At 36.2% G+C, this 16,785-nt stretch overlaps 1 long non-coding RNA gene across 2 annotated transcripts; it reads left to right on the forward strand.

The window, feature by feature from the left end:
• Positions 1-7,882: 7,882 nt before the first annotated feature.
• Positions 7,883-16,070, forward strand: LOC140698916 (uncharacterized). 2 transcript variants are annotated; one of them, XR_012076924.1, is made up of 4 exons: positions 7,908-7,948; positions 9,048-9,174; positions 9,291-9,545; positions 15,706-16,070. It is a non-coding gene; the product is annotated as an uncharacterized lncRNA (long non-coding RNA). The 2 variants fall into 2 exon arrangements; XR_012076925.1 differs by lacking the exon at positions 9,048-9,174 and having other exon boundaries at positions 7,883-7,948.
• Positions 16,071-16,785: the final 715 nt, after the last annotated feature.

A 16,785-nucleotide genomic window follows, 5' to 3' on the forward strand; every position in this document is an offset into this window, starting at 1 on the left:
GTCCCATCAGCTAAAGCCAAGCTTCTGATGAATCATTAGGGGGAGAGATTCTCCTTAAAGGTTAACTGCAAAAAAAAAGATGTAGAAATCTGGTGTGATACCTTCATCGAATACATTAGCATCTTCTACACCTAAAATATTGTCTTCCATTACATTCTACAAAAGAATATAGCAAGTACCGATGTTTATCTGATGGAACATTTGGAAAAAGAGAAAGATTTGATCAATGTGGAGTTCTTACAAGGGCCCCGCCTGGTAAAGACTTTTTTTTTTTTTTAAATATGCGCTATCTTTTCTCCTTCAAAGTCTCTTTCTCTCAGATATCACCAGCTACCTGTGTTTGGGTTTTGAGGATACCATTTCATAATCCCTGCTAAAACTTCAGAGTGCTTTTTGAAGTTCTAGAATTTTGCTTTTAAAATCACATCTTTTTGTTGTTGTTGTTACCTACCCACTTTCTGCTACATTTCAGCACAGACTGTTATGACAAAAAAACCTAATTGTGAGTAATTGGATGTCACAAATCATACATTTGTCATTTTAGTTTGTGAGGCTTTAGTCTTGCAAGTCAAGTGAGGTTTGAAATGTTTTCCTTTTTGTCTTTTCTGTCAAGGTAAAAATGAAGGCTGTAATAATATTGTGTCTCTTATGGGAAGGTAATAAAATAGGCTACGTAATATTTAAGTTGAATTTAACTTAAAGTAAAATTTCAAAACCCACCAAAAGATTAAATCCATGGCCTACTTGGGCAACTAGTAATGCCTAATTCCCTAATGCAAAGAAGCAATGATCAACTTTATTCTTCTAAACTTGAGAGATTCGAGCTTCCACATTACATTTAATGCCACCATCAATATAGATATAAAACAAGTTTTAATTTTCTTCTAACCACCATAATGACACCTTGGCTAATATGACCACGGATGACACAATCATATTTTTTCTGAAATAGCAATCTGCTTTCTTTTTCGTTTCTATTTTTCTGGTTGATTAAAACCTCCATTTTACTTTATGAATGTAAGTTATCTTCCTCTGTAAGCTATCTCTCTATATATCTATATCTGTATGGATATACTAAATAGATGTATATCCTCATGTCATGCCTTGTCTTTAAGATGCACCAAACGGGAAAAAGTTTTGGAGCTGGCTAGGAAGGAAGGCTAGAGGAGGCTGAAGCAGATGGTACGCATTCATAAATAACAGAAATAATGATCAACAGTGCTGAAAACAAAACAGTGAAGAACAAAAATGGGGCTAGTAATGGCACAGCTAACACCTACGCTTTTAATCCTCAGTTTCCGGTTCTCGAAACCATTTAATTAATATGACTTATGACATACATCCTATTACCCCACTATGCATTTACATATAGAAAACAATTACCTGAAACTCTCTTTGGAGCATTTGTAAAGGCAGAGGTGAAAGATCCTGCAGTATCAGTACAGAAAATTCAAAGGATTTTTACTGGCTGAGAAAGCCAAAGATACATATATTTGATGTCATTGTTTTTGTGTTATTCTAAGTAAATATTTTCAGGTTTTTGAAATGCAGTTTACTAACATATTAAATGAAGTTATCAGACCAGAAGATTTCTAAAATTTCTTAGAGTTACCCAAATCTCTGATCCTAGGAAGTCAGTACAGCCAGCATTTGGGCAGTTTTGCTATGAGAAAGACCCCAATGCTGTGGGAAATCCACAGATAAACACGCCATGACCTGATACTCAAAACGCTCACATGGTGTGGCAGAATGTGATCGTACAGAGTCAATGAGTCACTGTCAAGGAGCAGAGGAGAAATAGCACATGGAATGTATCAGGGAAGGCTTTGTGGAGAAATTTCGATGAAAAAAGAGAGATTTAGATAGATACATACAGCTTTCTAAATAGAAAAGTGGTGTCCAAGGGCCTGACGGTATTAAGTAAATGCTGCTGAGCTGTTTGGGGCTACAAACTTGGGGATGGAGAGAATGATAAGAACAGAAAGGTTGGACCATTAATGGGGCATACCAAATGAAGTGGCTGGGATACTGAACCTTCTTCTGTGAAGAGGTATCTGGTATGTGTATAGACATAGATAGACAGGTAGATAGACAGACAGACAGACAGACAGATAGTATAATCAGGAATACCACTTTTAGAGAGGGAACATTGGTGACAGTGGGGTGGCTTGGGGATGTAAAGCAGGAAAGGCAGGAGTTGAGACTAGTTTATAGACTCCCCTTGCGGAAAATCAAGTAAGATGGGACAAAGATCTGGAGTAGGACAGTAGAAAAGAAACAGGATAAGGGAGATAGGAGAGTTTTTGCTGAGATAAAACTGACAGGGCACACTCATAAGCTGGTAGGGGGTCATGGGAGTGTGGCACATACTGAGGAGTTAGGATCAAAGGTAACCTCCAGTTTAAGACCTGAATGTTGTAAAAAAGAAGCGTCAGTAATCATCAGGTTGGTAATACCTTCAACTGGGATATGGAACTTAAGAGAAAAGGTGAGTTTGCTGGGAAATAGGCTTCTCATCAAATTATTCACGCTTAGAATACTTACATATTGAGCACCTAAGATGTGTGTTTACTGTCCAAGTGCTTGAGATATAAAAGTGAACAAAACAAAATCCTGCCTATTACTGGAAGATTCTTAATATTTATGGACCCTCACTATTGTGCTAAGGCCTTACATCCACAGAAGAATTTAGGTATCATTAAATTGATTAGGAAACTCATCTAAAGCTTAAATTCTTTATAATTGATAAAACTAATTGCTAGAACTCCTGGGCATATATTCAGAAGGAACCCTACTTCAGAAAGACACCTGCACCCCAATGTTCATAGCAGCACTATTTACAATAGCCAAGACATGGAAACAGCCTAAATGTCCAACAACAGATGACGGAATAAAGAAATTGTGATATATTTACACAATGGAATACTATTTGGCCATAAAAAATGACAACATAACGCCATTTGCAGCAACATGGATGTTCCTGGAGAATGTCATTCTAAGCAAAGTAAGCCAGAAAGAGAAAGAAAAATACCATATGTGATCGTTCATACGTGGACTCTAAAAAACACACAAACAAACAAAAACAAAACAAAACAAAATAAAAAAAAAACTAACATAAATACAAAACAGAAACAGACTCATAGATATAGAATACCAACTTGTGGTTGCTGGAGGGTAGTGGGTGGGAAGGGACAGACTGGGAGTTTGAAATTTGTAGATGCTGACAGGTGTATATAGAATAGAGAAACAAGATTATACTGTATAGCACAGGGAAATATACACAAGATCTTGGGGTAGCTCATGGTGAAAAAGAATACAACAATGAGTATATGTATGTTCACATATGACTGAAAAATTGTACTCTACACTCAAAATTGACACAACATTGTAAACTGACTATAACTCAATAAAATAAAATTTTTTTATCAATTGCTAGGGGTAAAACTCAGGTCTGTTTGATTTCAGAGACCATGTTGTCCTCATTAAAGCCTGCTGAGTTAATGAGTTTAAGGTGCAATGAGGAGTTGGAAGCTAAAAAGTCAACTGGAAGAATCCATAATATTTAGGAAAACAGTAAGGTCTACTTCGAAGAAAGATCTCAGGCTTTTAGAGTAAAATAAGTGGGTTCAGACTGTAGGCCCCTAGTTTCTTGGCTGCATTACCCTGGGTACATTACTTAACCTTTCTACTCTGATACAATATATGTAACCTTTCAGCACGTTTCTGGCACATCCGAGGCAATTCTCATTAATAAAGGGTTGCCAAAGAATGTGGTCAAGTTTCCAACAGAGGGAAGCACAGAGTGCCATGTACGCAAAATAGGAAGTCTAATTCTAATTTTGGGGGAATCCAGGAAGAACTCACAAAGAAAGAGAATTTGAATTGAATTTTTATAGATGTGTTTTATGAATTAGGTAGAGAGAAAAAATTATGTGCAAGACATGAGAGGACATACACCTTTCTGTAAATCACTGAAAGTTTAGTTTAACTGGACTTCAGGTCGTATTGGGAAAGTGCTGGAAGTGAGGTTGGGAAGCAAAGCACGGGATGGGTATGAACTGTTTCACTCGCCAGCTTTGCCTGTATCTCACAGGGACAGTGAGATCATGAAATGTTATCAACAAAGGGGTACAGTGATCAGATCTGCATTTTAGATTCAAAGTTTTGATATGTGTACATAATGTTATACAGTGTGGCTGGAGGCAAGGAGAGAAATTTAGAAGTTGAAATAATAGTCTAGGTGAAACACGATTGTGTGAACAAAGCTAATAACAGTGGAAACTACCTGAAATCATACTTTTAGGTTTCTATCCCAAATATACACCAGCAAAATTATAAAAATTGCATGTACAAAGCTACGTGATGTACTACAGTACTAATTATCATAGCAAAATCCAAAGCAACCCAAGTGTTTTTTGAGAAGAGTCTATCTTACAAGTTATGGTGTATCTTAACATTGGGGTGCTATATAGTTATTCAACAAAAGAAAATTGCCTCTATATACCAATGTGGATTGATTGCAAGGATATTATATGTGAGAAAAAGGAATGTAGAGACAGGTATGTGCACAGTAGTATTTATCTCAAAGAAGGTGTGTTTTCTCTAGGGACAGAGAATCAGGGTGTCTTAGAAGCAAGACATAGCTACTCAGAATTGTATTATTTTAATTTATTTTAAAGCAGATAATCTGACTTAACCTCTCTAGTGGGATATCTCCTAAAGACAAAAACAATTGCAAAAAGCCAACTTACAAGGCCTTTACTAACCATATTGTTTATCCCAGTATTGGTATTGCTATTCTGAGAGTGTTGTGTATATATTTTTGCATAAAGCCAATAAATTATTGTGCTGACATTGGAAAAAGCATTAGAGAAAAGTGATACATGTTTAAGATCAAAAAGGATTAGTAAAAAAACCTGATAGTTCTGAACTTGAAGTTTCAGTGTGTATTAATGATGTATTTTATACTTTCAATGAAACATGTGTTTTCTAGCTTTCACACAAAAGGCTTAGAAATAATTACCAACCTATTAAAAATCAGCACTTCCTGTACACAGTTTGTAGTATCTAATGCTATTCCCTGCTAAAAGATACTCCAAGCTTAGGTTAATGACTCATTCCAAGTCTATGGAAGGAACTGTACAAAATGCACTTGGAACACTGTGTCATATAAGAAAGAAATGAACTTATTATCATTTCTGAGCTCATGTCAAAAGGTTTTAGCAGCCACTGAAAGATCTTCCTATTGGCTAAAGATGTGAAAATTTAAATATCAAAAGAAATAATACTTGTAAAATATCATAACACATCACTGTTAAATCCATGGCATCACAGGGATAATTTTGAAAAGACATAGAAACTTCATAAATCTCCTTTATAAGATGTTAGAAGACCAACTCATGTTTATTTTTAAAGTAAACTTTTCATTTTGGCATAATGTTTGACTTGCAGAAGAGTTGGAGAGATACTACAGAGAGTTTCTCTATACCCCTCACCTAGTTTCAGGTTTTTTTTTTTTTAAATTGAGTTGTATGGAATCAAAAAAGACCTAGAACTGCCGAAGCATTACTGAAGAAAAAAAAAGAGGCTGGAGGAATAACCCTCCCAGACTTCAGTCAACACTATAGGGCTACAGTAATCAAAACAGCATGTTATTGGTACAATAACAGACATATAGACCAATGGAACAGAAGAGAGAGCCCAGAAATGAACCCACAAACTTTTGGTCAACTCATCTTTGACAAAAGAGGCAAGAACATACAATGGAATAAAGACAGTCACTTCAGCAAACAGTGCTGGGGAAACTGGACAGCAGCATGTAAATCAATGAAGCTAGAACACTCCCTTACACCATACACAAAAATAAACTCAAAATGGATCAAAGGCTTAAACATAAGTTTCAGTTTTTCAAATGTTACCTTACATCACTCAGGCACACTTATCAAAATTAAGAAGCCAACTGTAGCATGTTACTATTAACTAAATTCCAGATTGGTTCAGATGTTAACAGTTTTCCCATTGGTGCATTTTTCTTTTCCAGAATCCAGTTTAGAGTACCTCATTGCATTGAGCAGTCATACCTCCTTTGTCTCTTCTTTCCTGCAGCCGTTTCCAGGTCTTGTTTTTTTCATGACCTTGACAGTTAGATGAGTACCAATCAGGAGATTCGTAGAATGTCCCCCAGGATGGAGTTGTCTGATGCTTTTCTCATGCTAATTGAGGTTATGGATTCTTGGTAAGACTACCATAGGGGTGATGTGCCCTTCACATCCCATCATTCCAGGGGTTTTATGCTATTCCCTTTGATGTCATTAGTGACAACCTTCATCGATGGGTTAAAGTGTGTTTGCAAGGTTTCCTCACTGTAAAGTCACAATTTTCGTATCCCGTAACCAATTCCATGAAGTATGGCTCACTCTCTAGGATGGGAGAGTAACCACGTATATTACCTGGAATTTTGTAAGGAAGATCTGTCTTTTCTCCTCTTATTTTTTATTTAATCATTTGCTTATACTTGTTTTATACTTTGGGTTATAATTCAATACTATATTGTTTACCAATTATTTTTGCTTAAATTAGCCAGTTTTGGACATTTGAAGCTACTGATATGCCCCAACTTTTTGGCTTTTTGAACACTTCCGTGATTATTGTAGTTACAAGGTGATCGAGGATCATCTTGTATGTTTTCTGTTCTAGCCTTAGTTTGGTACATTTCTTCTAGGAGTTCTGTTTCCTTTTATTGGAGGATGATATTTAAAACCCAAAATCTGGACAATGGGTTTGCTCATTGTTGCTGGGTTGTCGTTGCTTCCAGGTTTCCCCATATGACAGAGATTTTATACTAACCTACGTCTAGGTATATACCTAAAATGACTCTCTAGCTATCCATCTACGTATGTATTAAGCTAAATATGAGTTCATACTTATGTCTCCACCTCAAATCCAGCAATTCCGGGTTCATTCTAGCTTCCTTTCTTTCTTATCTTGTTTAGATACCAAAAGGAATAATACATGCAATAGAACATATCAGTGTTAAATTTGTGACATCATAATGATGAGTTTAAAGAGACAGGAGTCTCAAAGGTCTCCTTTATATAATGTTAAGAAACCAACTCATAATTTCTCGCCAACAGTGAGAAACCTGAATTTTTTTCCAAAACAATTTAATTTTTATACCATATTTTGTTTCATGCATTGGTGAGTACTAAAAACCCATGTCTACTCTTGTTGATTATCTGCAAGACTGGAACACATTGAATTACACAGGCATTAATATAAATGGATGACTTATTTATGGCATTCTGTCCTCTAGGAGGCCAGGGCATTATCCAGACAAATGCCAATGATTTAATGCACTTATTTATGTATTTATTAGCTAAATCACTTCTTGGCACTGCCTGTTTTTTTCAATGTGTATATGCTTTTCCCTGATTGAACTGATACTTTTTGATTTTCATATAGCTTGACACAGTCACTTCCTAGCAATAGGAACAATACCCTTATGCCTCACGGAGGGCGTTGCGGTACCTTTGTATCTATCTGTCAGACTTACTTGAAATCAACACACTAATCTTGCCCTATAGCAGCTGCTTGATTAATCCCTTGTCCTCTTTCTACCCCACATGGTCTCTCCATGAAGCTGATTGACATCGTGCATGATTTTAAAGCTGATAAATTATCTCTGTTTCAGAACCACAGAATCCTCATTACACCAAAAGGATCACTTTCCTTATTTTATGTTCTTCATTCCTCTCTGAAGTCACTGTAATTGAAAGGTGTCACCAAGTAAGACTAATTCACTCACTCAGTCACCATTTATTTATAGAACATTTACTATGGATTATGGTGTCACAAAGGAATGAAAAAGTGGTTTAGCCTTTATGGCATTTGTTCCTTCCAGTTAAAGGATCCCAAATGCAGACATATATGCAGAAACACACATATCCAAGTGAGTACAAAGAAATATGTTTTCAACCTTACATTAGTGGTAGAAATCTTCAGGACAGGGATTATATCATATTAAATATGAACCTACCCCTACCTTAATGCCAGCTCCTCGTCTTAATACCTATTCAAGGGTTGGGATGGTCAAGTAAAATATCATGAGAAAGTTAGTGTTTGAGCATGATTACGAAAAACTGGAAGGTCATAATTTTTTAAGAAAAGGAGCGTTCCAGACAGACGGAAGTGGGTCCCCACAGGAGTGATGAGCTGCTCAGAGATGGGAATCATGATGGGGTAGCCATGCAGGCCTCTGCAGCTTCTCTTAAAGCCAGACTCTAAGAGCCTGGCATATGTAGACATTAAATAAATACTTTATAAACAAATCGTCAAGGGATAGATACAAATTGGGGTGTTGAGCCATACATTTATCTCCCACCTTGTTTATTAACAAATAGTATTGTATTTCTTCTAATAATGAACTCATGGTTCATTTTGCTTAACTTGATTTATAAACAGGTAGTTGATGGTGAATTTATGAAATTACTTTGGATAATCAAACTCTTCTAAAATGATATTTCAGATTTTAAAAAGTGAATATTATATCATGTTTTCTAGTTTAAGCAACTACATTAGACACTTTCACAAAATATGCATTTAACAGTTCTAAATTTATTTTGACTTTGGACAATTTAACTTTGATGGCTAAAATTGTTCTTTATTAAGGAGCTACTATGATCTAAGAATGTAATGTTTAGTTCTTAAAACAACCTTTCAATTTAAGTTGTACTAACCTGTTTGAGAGATGAGAAAATTAAAACATAAGTGGTTATGTAACCAGCCCAGTGTCAGATAGCCAGTAATGTATGCAGCAGGAGTCAAAGAAACACCCAATTCCATATATATCACATATATTTATGAGAAAAGCCAAGTGTTTGGTTTGCACTAATTATCATCATTGCCTTGGCTCTGACAGCTGACACTTCTGCATCATTAGTGATAGAAAATTATGTAATTTGCATTTTTGCAGAAATACTAGTCCTGACTGAATCATTTAACGCAAGTGCCATGGTAGCAAACTTGATCAATAATGACTGTTTCTTCAGTTTAACAAGTAGAAATACGTGTGTGGTTGGGAAGGACAAAAATCTAAGTATGGGAAGTCAGCACGGTCACTCCAGTCGTACAACCATCTGGTACTTGAAACAACTCAAGTGACTGATCCCTAAAGAGGTACCTTATTCCTCATTATTAACTGTACACATCCCAGCTTATTACATCTGAATTCCAAACTTTTTTCTGATTCTGTTTTTACCTTCTTTTTTTTTCTTTTTTTTTTTTTTTACCAGCTGAGAAGACTGAGCTGTGTGTATGTAGTCAACACCCCAACCACCTGCCTTCCCTTGGAAATATCCTTGGCTGCAACTGAATATATTTCACACAGCATTTTTAACAAAAATAACATGGAGCCATACTGACTTCACTTTCAAGATGATTCTGCTCACAGACCTGTCTGGTTTCCTGAATGTTAAAAGCAGTCTTGTGCAATGTGTGTCGGCTGGCATGCTTCTTAGTCCAATGGGGAGGATTATAGATAAGCTACAGTAAGTGAAATACCTGGTAAGACAGAAAAGGAACACAGCAAATGGGTAGAGAAATTTGAGCTATAAAATTGTGTTGAAGGCTATAAAAATGTGTTGAAGAGTGTGTGCTTTCTAATGGTAGATTTATGTCTGCTCTTAGGTATATCATATGAATATGGAAATTAAAATGTAGGAAATAAAGCATATTTCAATTTCATTTTATTTTCATAAGAGTAAAATCTTTTTATTTCCCCTAAAATATTGTTTTTATAATCTGCTAACAAAGTCTGGCATCATCATGTGCTTTATATTACAGTGTGTTTGTATTTATTAATTGTTTGTGAGAGAGCAGCATGATCAAAGGTTCTTCACTAGTTTTGAAATTTTTAAAGTTCTTTATGATGCAGACATTTGAAGATTTGGTTACAATTTTGGTTTATTTTGATACTGGTTTTAATGCCTATCAAAGTTGAAAATACACCATAAATACATACAGATCCAAGTGGAATGAGCTTACTGTGTGGTATGTATCCAGTCACCATATTTATTTTTTGATTGAACTGACTAATTTTTCAAAATCTATGTGTTGAAACCTTTTATTCAATTTTTTATGAGAATGCATGATTTATTCTCATAGCTAACTTCACATATAACTTAGAGCAGTGTTGATTATGTTTATCATGTTGTACGTTACATCCCTAGAACTTACTTATCTCCAAATTGGAAATTTGTACTTTTGATTGCCTTCATCCAAATCCCCTCCCCTTGATGCCTTCTCTAGTAAGCACAAATCTGATCTTATGCCACGAGTCTGTTTGTTTTTGTAGTATAATTGACCTAAAACACTATGTCAGTTCCTGGTACACAATGTAGCAATGTGATATTTCTGTATGTTTCAAAATGATCATCTAGTTATGATCAGCTTAGTTATGATGTATCACCATACAAAGATACTACATGATTATTGACTATATTCTGCATGCTGTATTCTGCATTCTCATAGCCATGACTCATTTATCTTGCTGTTGGATGTTTGTACCTCTTAAACTTTCTCATCTACTTCTTTCCTCCCACCTTGCCTCTTCCCTTTGGTTACCATCTTCTTGTTCTATGTATCTCTGGGTATTTTTGGGAAGGTCTGTGTTTCATTGTCGTTTTTTCCCTTTGTATTATTTTTTAATTCAACATTATAAGTGAAATCATTCAGTGTTTGTCTTTCTCTGTCTGAATTATTTCACTAAGCATAATACTCTCTAGGTCTATCCATGTGGTTACAAATGTCAAGATTTCACTTCGTGTGGCTGAGTAGCAGTCCATTGTGGGTGTGGGTATGTGTGTATATATCTAACCTCTTTATCTATTCATCTATTAATGGGCATTTAGGTTGCTTCCATATCTTGGCTATTGTAAATAATGTTGACGTGAACATCATGAAAGTACATATATCTTTTTGACTTAGTGTTTTTATTTTCTTTGATTAGATACCCAGGAGTAGAATTGCTGGATAATATGGTAGTTTTGTTTTGTTTTGTTTTGTTTTGTTTTTTGAGTAATCTCCCTACTGTTTTCCACAGTGGCTGCACCAATTTACATCCTCACCAACAGTGCACGAGGGTTCCCTTTTCTCCACATCTTCACCACCACTGGGTATTTGTGATCTTTTTGTTAATAACAGTTCTGCTAGGTGTGAGGTAATATCTCATTGTAGTTTTGATTTGCAATTCTCTTATGATAGTGATGCTGACCATCTTTTCATGTGCCTGTTGTCCATCTGTATGTTTTCTTTAGAAAAATGCCTGTTGAGGTCTTCAGCCTGCTTTTTTATTGGGCTGTTTGTTTTTGTGCATGTTGAGTTGTGTGAGTTCTTTGTATACTTTGAATATTTACCCTTCATTGGGATATATTGTTTGAAAATGTCTTTTACTGTTCAGTAGGTGACTTTTTCCTTTTAGGTAAAAGCTTCTTTTGCTGTGTAAAGCTTTTTAATTTGATGTAGCCACATTTGCTTATTTTTGTTTCTGTTTCCTTTACCTGAGGAGACATATCCAAAAAATATAATACAACCAATGTCAAAGAGAGTATTGCATGTTTTCTTCTAGAAGTGTCATGACTTCAGGTCTTACATTTAAGTCTTTAACCCATTTTGTATTGATTTTTGTGCATGATGTCAGAGAGTAGTTCAGTTAGATTCTTTTGCATGTGGCTGTTCAGTTTTCCCAACAGCATTTATTGAAGAGACTGTCTTTCCCTATTGTACATTCTTGCATCTTTTGTCATAGATTAATTGTCCATGTAAGTGTGGGCTCATTTCTGGGCTCTGAATCTGTTTCATTGATCTACATATCTGTTTTTGTGCAAGTACCATATTGTTTTTATTATTGTAGCTTTGTAGTATAGTTTGAAATCAGGAAGTGTGATAACATCTCCAGCATTGTGTTTATTTCCCAATTGCTTTGGCTATTCAGGGCCTTTTGTGTTTACATACAAATTTTATAACTATTTGTTCTATTTCCGTAAAAATGCCACTGGTATTTTAATAAGAAGTGCACTAAATCTGTAGATTGCCTTGAGTAGTATGATCATTTAAAAATATTAATTCTTCCAATCTCAGAGTAAAATGTATTTTCCAACTGTTTGTGTCATCTTTAATTTCTTTCATCAATGTCATGTATTTTTCTAAGTACATTTCTTTTATCTTCCAAGTGAGACTAATTTCCAGTCATTTCATTCTTTCTGACATCATTGCAAATGAGATTTTGTTCTCAATTTCTATTTCTGATGTTTGTTATTAGTGTATAGAAACGCTACAGATATATTAAACTTGTATACCATAACTTAATTGAATTCCCTAATGAATTCTAGGAGTTTTTTGGTGGTGTCTTTGGGATTTCCTATGTGTAGTAACAGGTCATGTGCAAATAGTGACAGTCTACTTCTTCCTTTCCAATTAGGATTCTTTTTATTTATCTTTCTTGTCTGATTGCTGGGTCTAAGACTTCCAATACTGAATTATTCCAATGTTGAATAAATGTGGCAAGAGTGGGCATCCTTGTCTTGTTCCTGATCTTAGACAAAATATTTTCACCTTTTTACTGTTGAGTATGACAGCTGTGAGCTTGTCATATATGGTCTTTATTATGTTGAGGTGTGTCCCCTCTATACTCACTTGTTGAGAATTTTTATCATAAGTTATACTGAATTTTGTCAAAAGCTTTTTCTGCATCTGTTGAGATGATCATATGTTTTTTTAAACTTTTTTTTATTGAGTAATAGTCATTTTACAATGTTGTGTCAAATTCCTGTGTAGAGCACAATTTTTCAGTTATACATGAACATACATATATTCATTGTCACATTTTTTTTTCGCTATGAGCTACCACAAGGTCTTGTATATATTTCCCTGTGCTATACAGTATAATCTTGTTTCTCTATTCTACATTTTGAAATCCCAGTCTGTCCCTTCCCACCCCCTTCCCCCTTGGCAACCACAAGTAAGTATTCTATGTCTATGACTCATAGATCATGTGGTTTTTATACTTTGTTTTGTTATTAGTGTATCAGGTTGATTTATTTGGGGTTATTGAACCATCCTTGCATCCCAGGGATAAATCCCACTTGTTCTTTCTTCTTCTTTTCTCTCTTCTCTTATGATTTGATGATTAACTTTGTGTGTTAGATTAATTTCATTTTGTGTGTCTGTATTTTAGATTTTTGGTTTGGTTTATATATAACTATAACTAACTATAACTAACTAACTAACTAACTATATATATATATATATATATATATATATATATATATATGTATAAAACTTTAAGTTTCTGATTTTTAAATTTCAAATGCATGTTAAGAATCCTGAATTTTTACTCCTCTCCTATCATGATTACTCTTCTTGACATCATGTTTTATATCTTTTTGTTTTGCATGTGCCTTAACTACTCATTGTGGATATAAATGATTTATTGCTTTTGTCTTTTAACCTTCCTACTAGTTTTGTATATGGTTAATTTACTGCTTTTATTGTGTATTTGTCTTAACCAATGAAAAATTTTTTTGTAATTATTATATTTCTAGCTGTGGTATTTTCTTTTTTATTTAGGGGAGTTCCTTTAACACTTCTTGTAAATCTGGTTTGGTGATGCTGAACTCAGATTTTTCTTGTTTATAAACCTTTGATCTCTCCATCAAATTTGAATGAAAGTCTTGTTGGGTGCAATATTTTTGGTTGTAGGTTTTTCTCTTTCGTCATTTTAAATATGTTGTACCACTCCCAACTGTCCTGCAGAGATTCTGAAATATCAGCTGATACCCTTATGGGAGTTCCCGTGCATGTAACTTGTTGCTCTTCCAGGTTGCTTTTAATATTTTATCTTTATCTTTAATTTTTGCCATTTCTATTACAATGTATCTTGGTATGTTCCTTTTTAGGTTGATCCTATTTGGATATCTCTGTGCTTCCCTAACCTGTTTTTTCCCCAGATTAGGGAAGCTTTCAGCTCTTATGTTTTCAACTATGTTCTCTGCCCCTTCTCTCTCTTTTCTTTTTCTATGACCCCTAAAATGGAAATAATGCTGTTACTTCAGAGGTCTCTTGAACTGTCTTCACGTTTAAAATCTTTTTTTCTATTACATTTCAGTGACATCCACTACTTTGTCTTCCAGTTCATTTATCCATTCCTCTGTATGATTTAGTCTACTGTTAATCCTTTCTAATGTATTTTTTCTTTTCATTATTTTATTCTTCAGCTTTATATGGTTATTTATATTTTCTAACTCTTTGTTAGAAATGTCTAACTTCTCATTCTGTTCCTCTTATCTCAAGTTCTTGATCATTTTTACAATTATTACCTTGAATTCTTCATCAGGTAGATTTCTTATCTGTACTTCATTTAGTTATTCTTCTAGGGTTTTATCTTGTTTCTTCATTTGGAACATATCCCTTTGTTGTCTCATTCTGCCTAACTCTCTTTTTTATTTCTATGCATATTGTAGTTTGGTTACTTTCCCCAAACTTGGAGAGGTGGCTTTATATAAGGAGATGTCCTGTGGGCCCTGCAGCACATGCCCATCTGGTCACCAGAGCTACATGCTCTAGGTGTGGCCTCTGTGTGGGCTGTGTTGGCCCTTCTGTTGTAGTGGGCTGACTATTGTGGGTGGTCTGGTAGGCTTGGCTGGTTCCCAGTTGGTTTCCAGGCCCTGCCTTATGTAGAGGGTTATGGGTCACAAGGTAGCTGGCTGCAGAGCACTAGGTATTCCCAGGTCTAGTCTGGTCCACTGGAGGGTGGAGCTTGGCTTTGGGGTGGATGGTTGCAGAGGCTGGAGCTGTGTGTCTTGAGTTGGACTGCTGGTGAGCATGACTGGTTCTTGACATGGCTTGCTGTGGGTTCTGGGGTATCCCAAAGCTGATCTCAGCCTACCATATTGTTGGGGGCTGGGCGAGGGATCCAGTGTGTCTCAGAGCTGGAATTAGCCTTCCTGTGGTTGTGGCTGGGGCAGAGGTCTCAGGGCTAGTGCTGGCTCCACTGCTGGGTAAAGCCAGACCCTAGATTCTCTGGCTGCAAGGCCTTAGGGTCCCAAAACTGGTGTCAGCATGCTAGTCATGGAGTTGGATCCCAGGGCAGCTAGCTAAAGGTTCCAAGTTGTCCTAGAGCTAGTGTTGGCCTGGGGGTGGGTAGGACCAGGGCCCAGGGAGTCCTGGGGCTGGTGCCAAACTGCTGACAGGTGAGCTGTGTCCTGAGATCTCTGGCTGCAGGGCCTAGATTCCCAGAGTTGGTGTCTGCCAGCTCGTATGTGGGGCTGGGTCCAAATGGCTGACTATGAGACTTTGAGGGTCCCAGGACTAGCGCCTGCACACTGGTTTGTGGGACCATGCCTGGGGCCCTCTGGTGGGTTCTTACCCTCTAATGTAAATCTACATATTAAACCTTCATGGAATGCATTTTTTTTTCATTTTAGACAGAGAAGTAGCATAGAGAAACATACAGATGTCAGAGAGAGCATTAGTAAGACCGAAAGGTAGGCTGGACTGGGGGAACAGAGTTTAGAGATCAAGAAAATGAAAGACAGCTGCTGATTTCTACCTTGAGCAAATGTGTTGATGATCATGGGTTAATAAATACATAAATACAAAATGGAAAGATATGGGGAAAAATGTGATGAATTTGTGATTTATTACCTCCAGGAATACATAATGAAGAATTCCACTCCCAATAGAATATATGGATCTAAAGCTCAGCTGAGCTCTGAGTCCGACGTGTAAGTCAGGCTCAGTGTGACAGGTCACACCTTGGAAGGACAAGGGAACAAAGGACAGCAGTGTATGGAGGGGAGAGAAGAGGATCGAGGACCTAAACTTGTGGAAACAGAGTGAGTGAAGAAAAGATGCTCTGAAGGATGAAGACAAGTGATCCTAAGAGCACTTCCAGGAGAAACTGGTGTCATGGATTTCAAGTGAAAAGAGGAAATAATAAGTATGCCAAATGCTATTGTAAGCAGACAACATGTCATCTGAAAATGGATTAGAAATAAAAACCTGTTGATAAAGTTCCAAAAGCAGCTTCAGTTTATCTGTCAGTGAAGGAACCCAGCCTTAGTGAGCTGAGGGGAAACGGAAGCTGAGGGCAAGGCCATCAGCGGGAAATGACTAAGTTAACTCCACTCCCTTGTTTCTGAGCAGCCATTCATTCTATCCAAAGCAGGCTTAAAAAATTTCTTTTAACCTTTGTAGTTGTGTTTTCCCTTAACTTCTTTCCCCTAATCTTCATTCTTTTACTGATTCTCCAACTAAACACAATTGCTCAATTGTTTGCATTTCTACAGCAGCAGGCGCTACTAGCTTCATACATTACTGCAGGCCTTTCAGCCCACGTTCACGTAACTTATGAGAGGTGGAGCTCCTCAGAGCTAGTGGGGCATCTATGGCTGATCCTGTGTCATTGAGAAGGGCCTCCCACCTTCTGAAGACATCTCCAAAGAGTTTGGTGAAAAGCCTAACCAACTCTTCAATATATTAAATGATTATGATAAGAGTAATTAATTGCAAAGAAATAAAGAAAATATTAAATGATAAATTTATCCTTCAAAATAATGTTTTCCACTTTATAGGGAGAAATTTGAGCTTCCTAAGAACATTAATTTCCTTTAAGATCAGATTTTATGCTTTGAATGGCTAAATGCATTCCCAGCTTTTTAGTTGTGATCTCTTCATGTGTTTGTTAATTTTTACCCATGAGAAAATTTGCTCAGAATTTGGTGATAAAAA

Source organism: Vicugna pacos, chromosome 10 (assembly GCF_048564905.1).
Source record: "Vicugna pacos chromosome 10, VicPac4, whole genome shotgun sequence".
NCBI lineage: Eukaryota > Metazoa > Chordata > Mammalia > Artiodactyla > Camelidae > Vicugna > Vicugna pacos.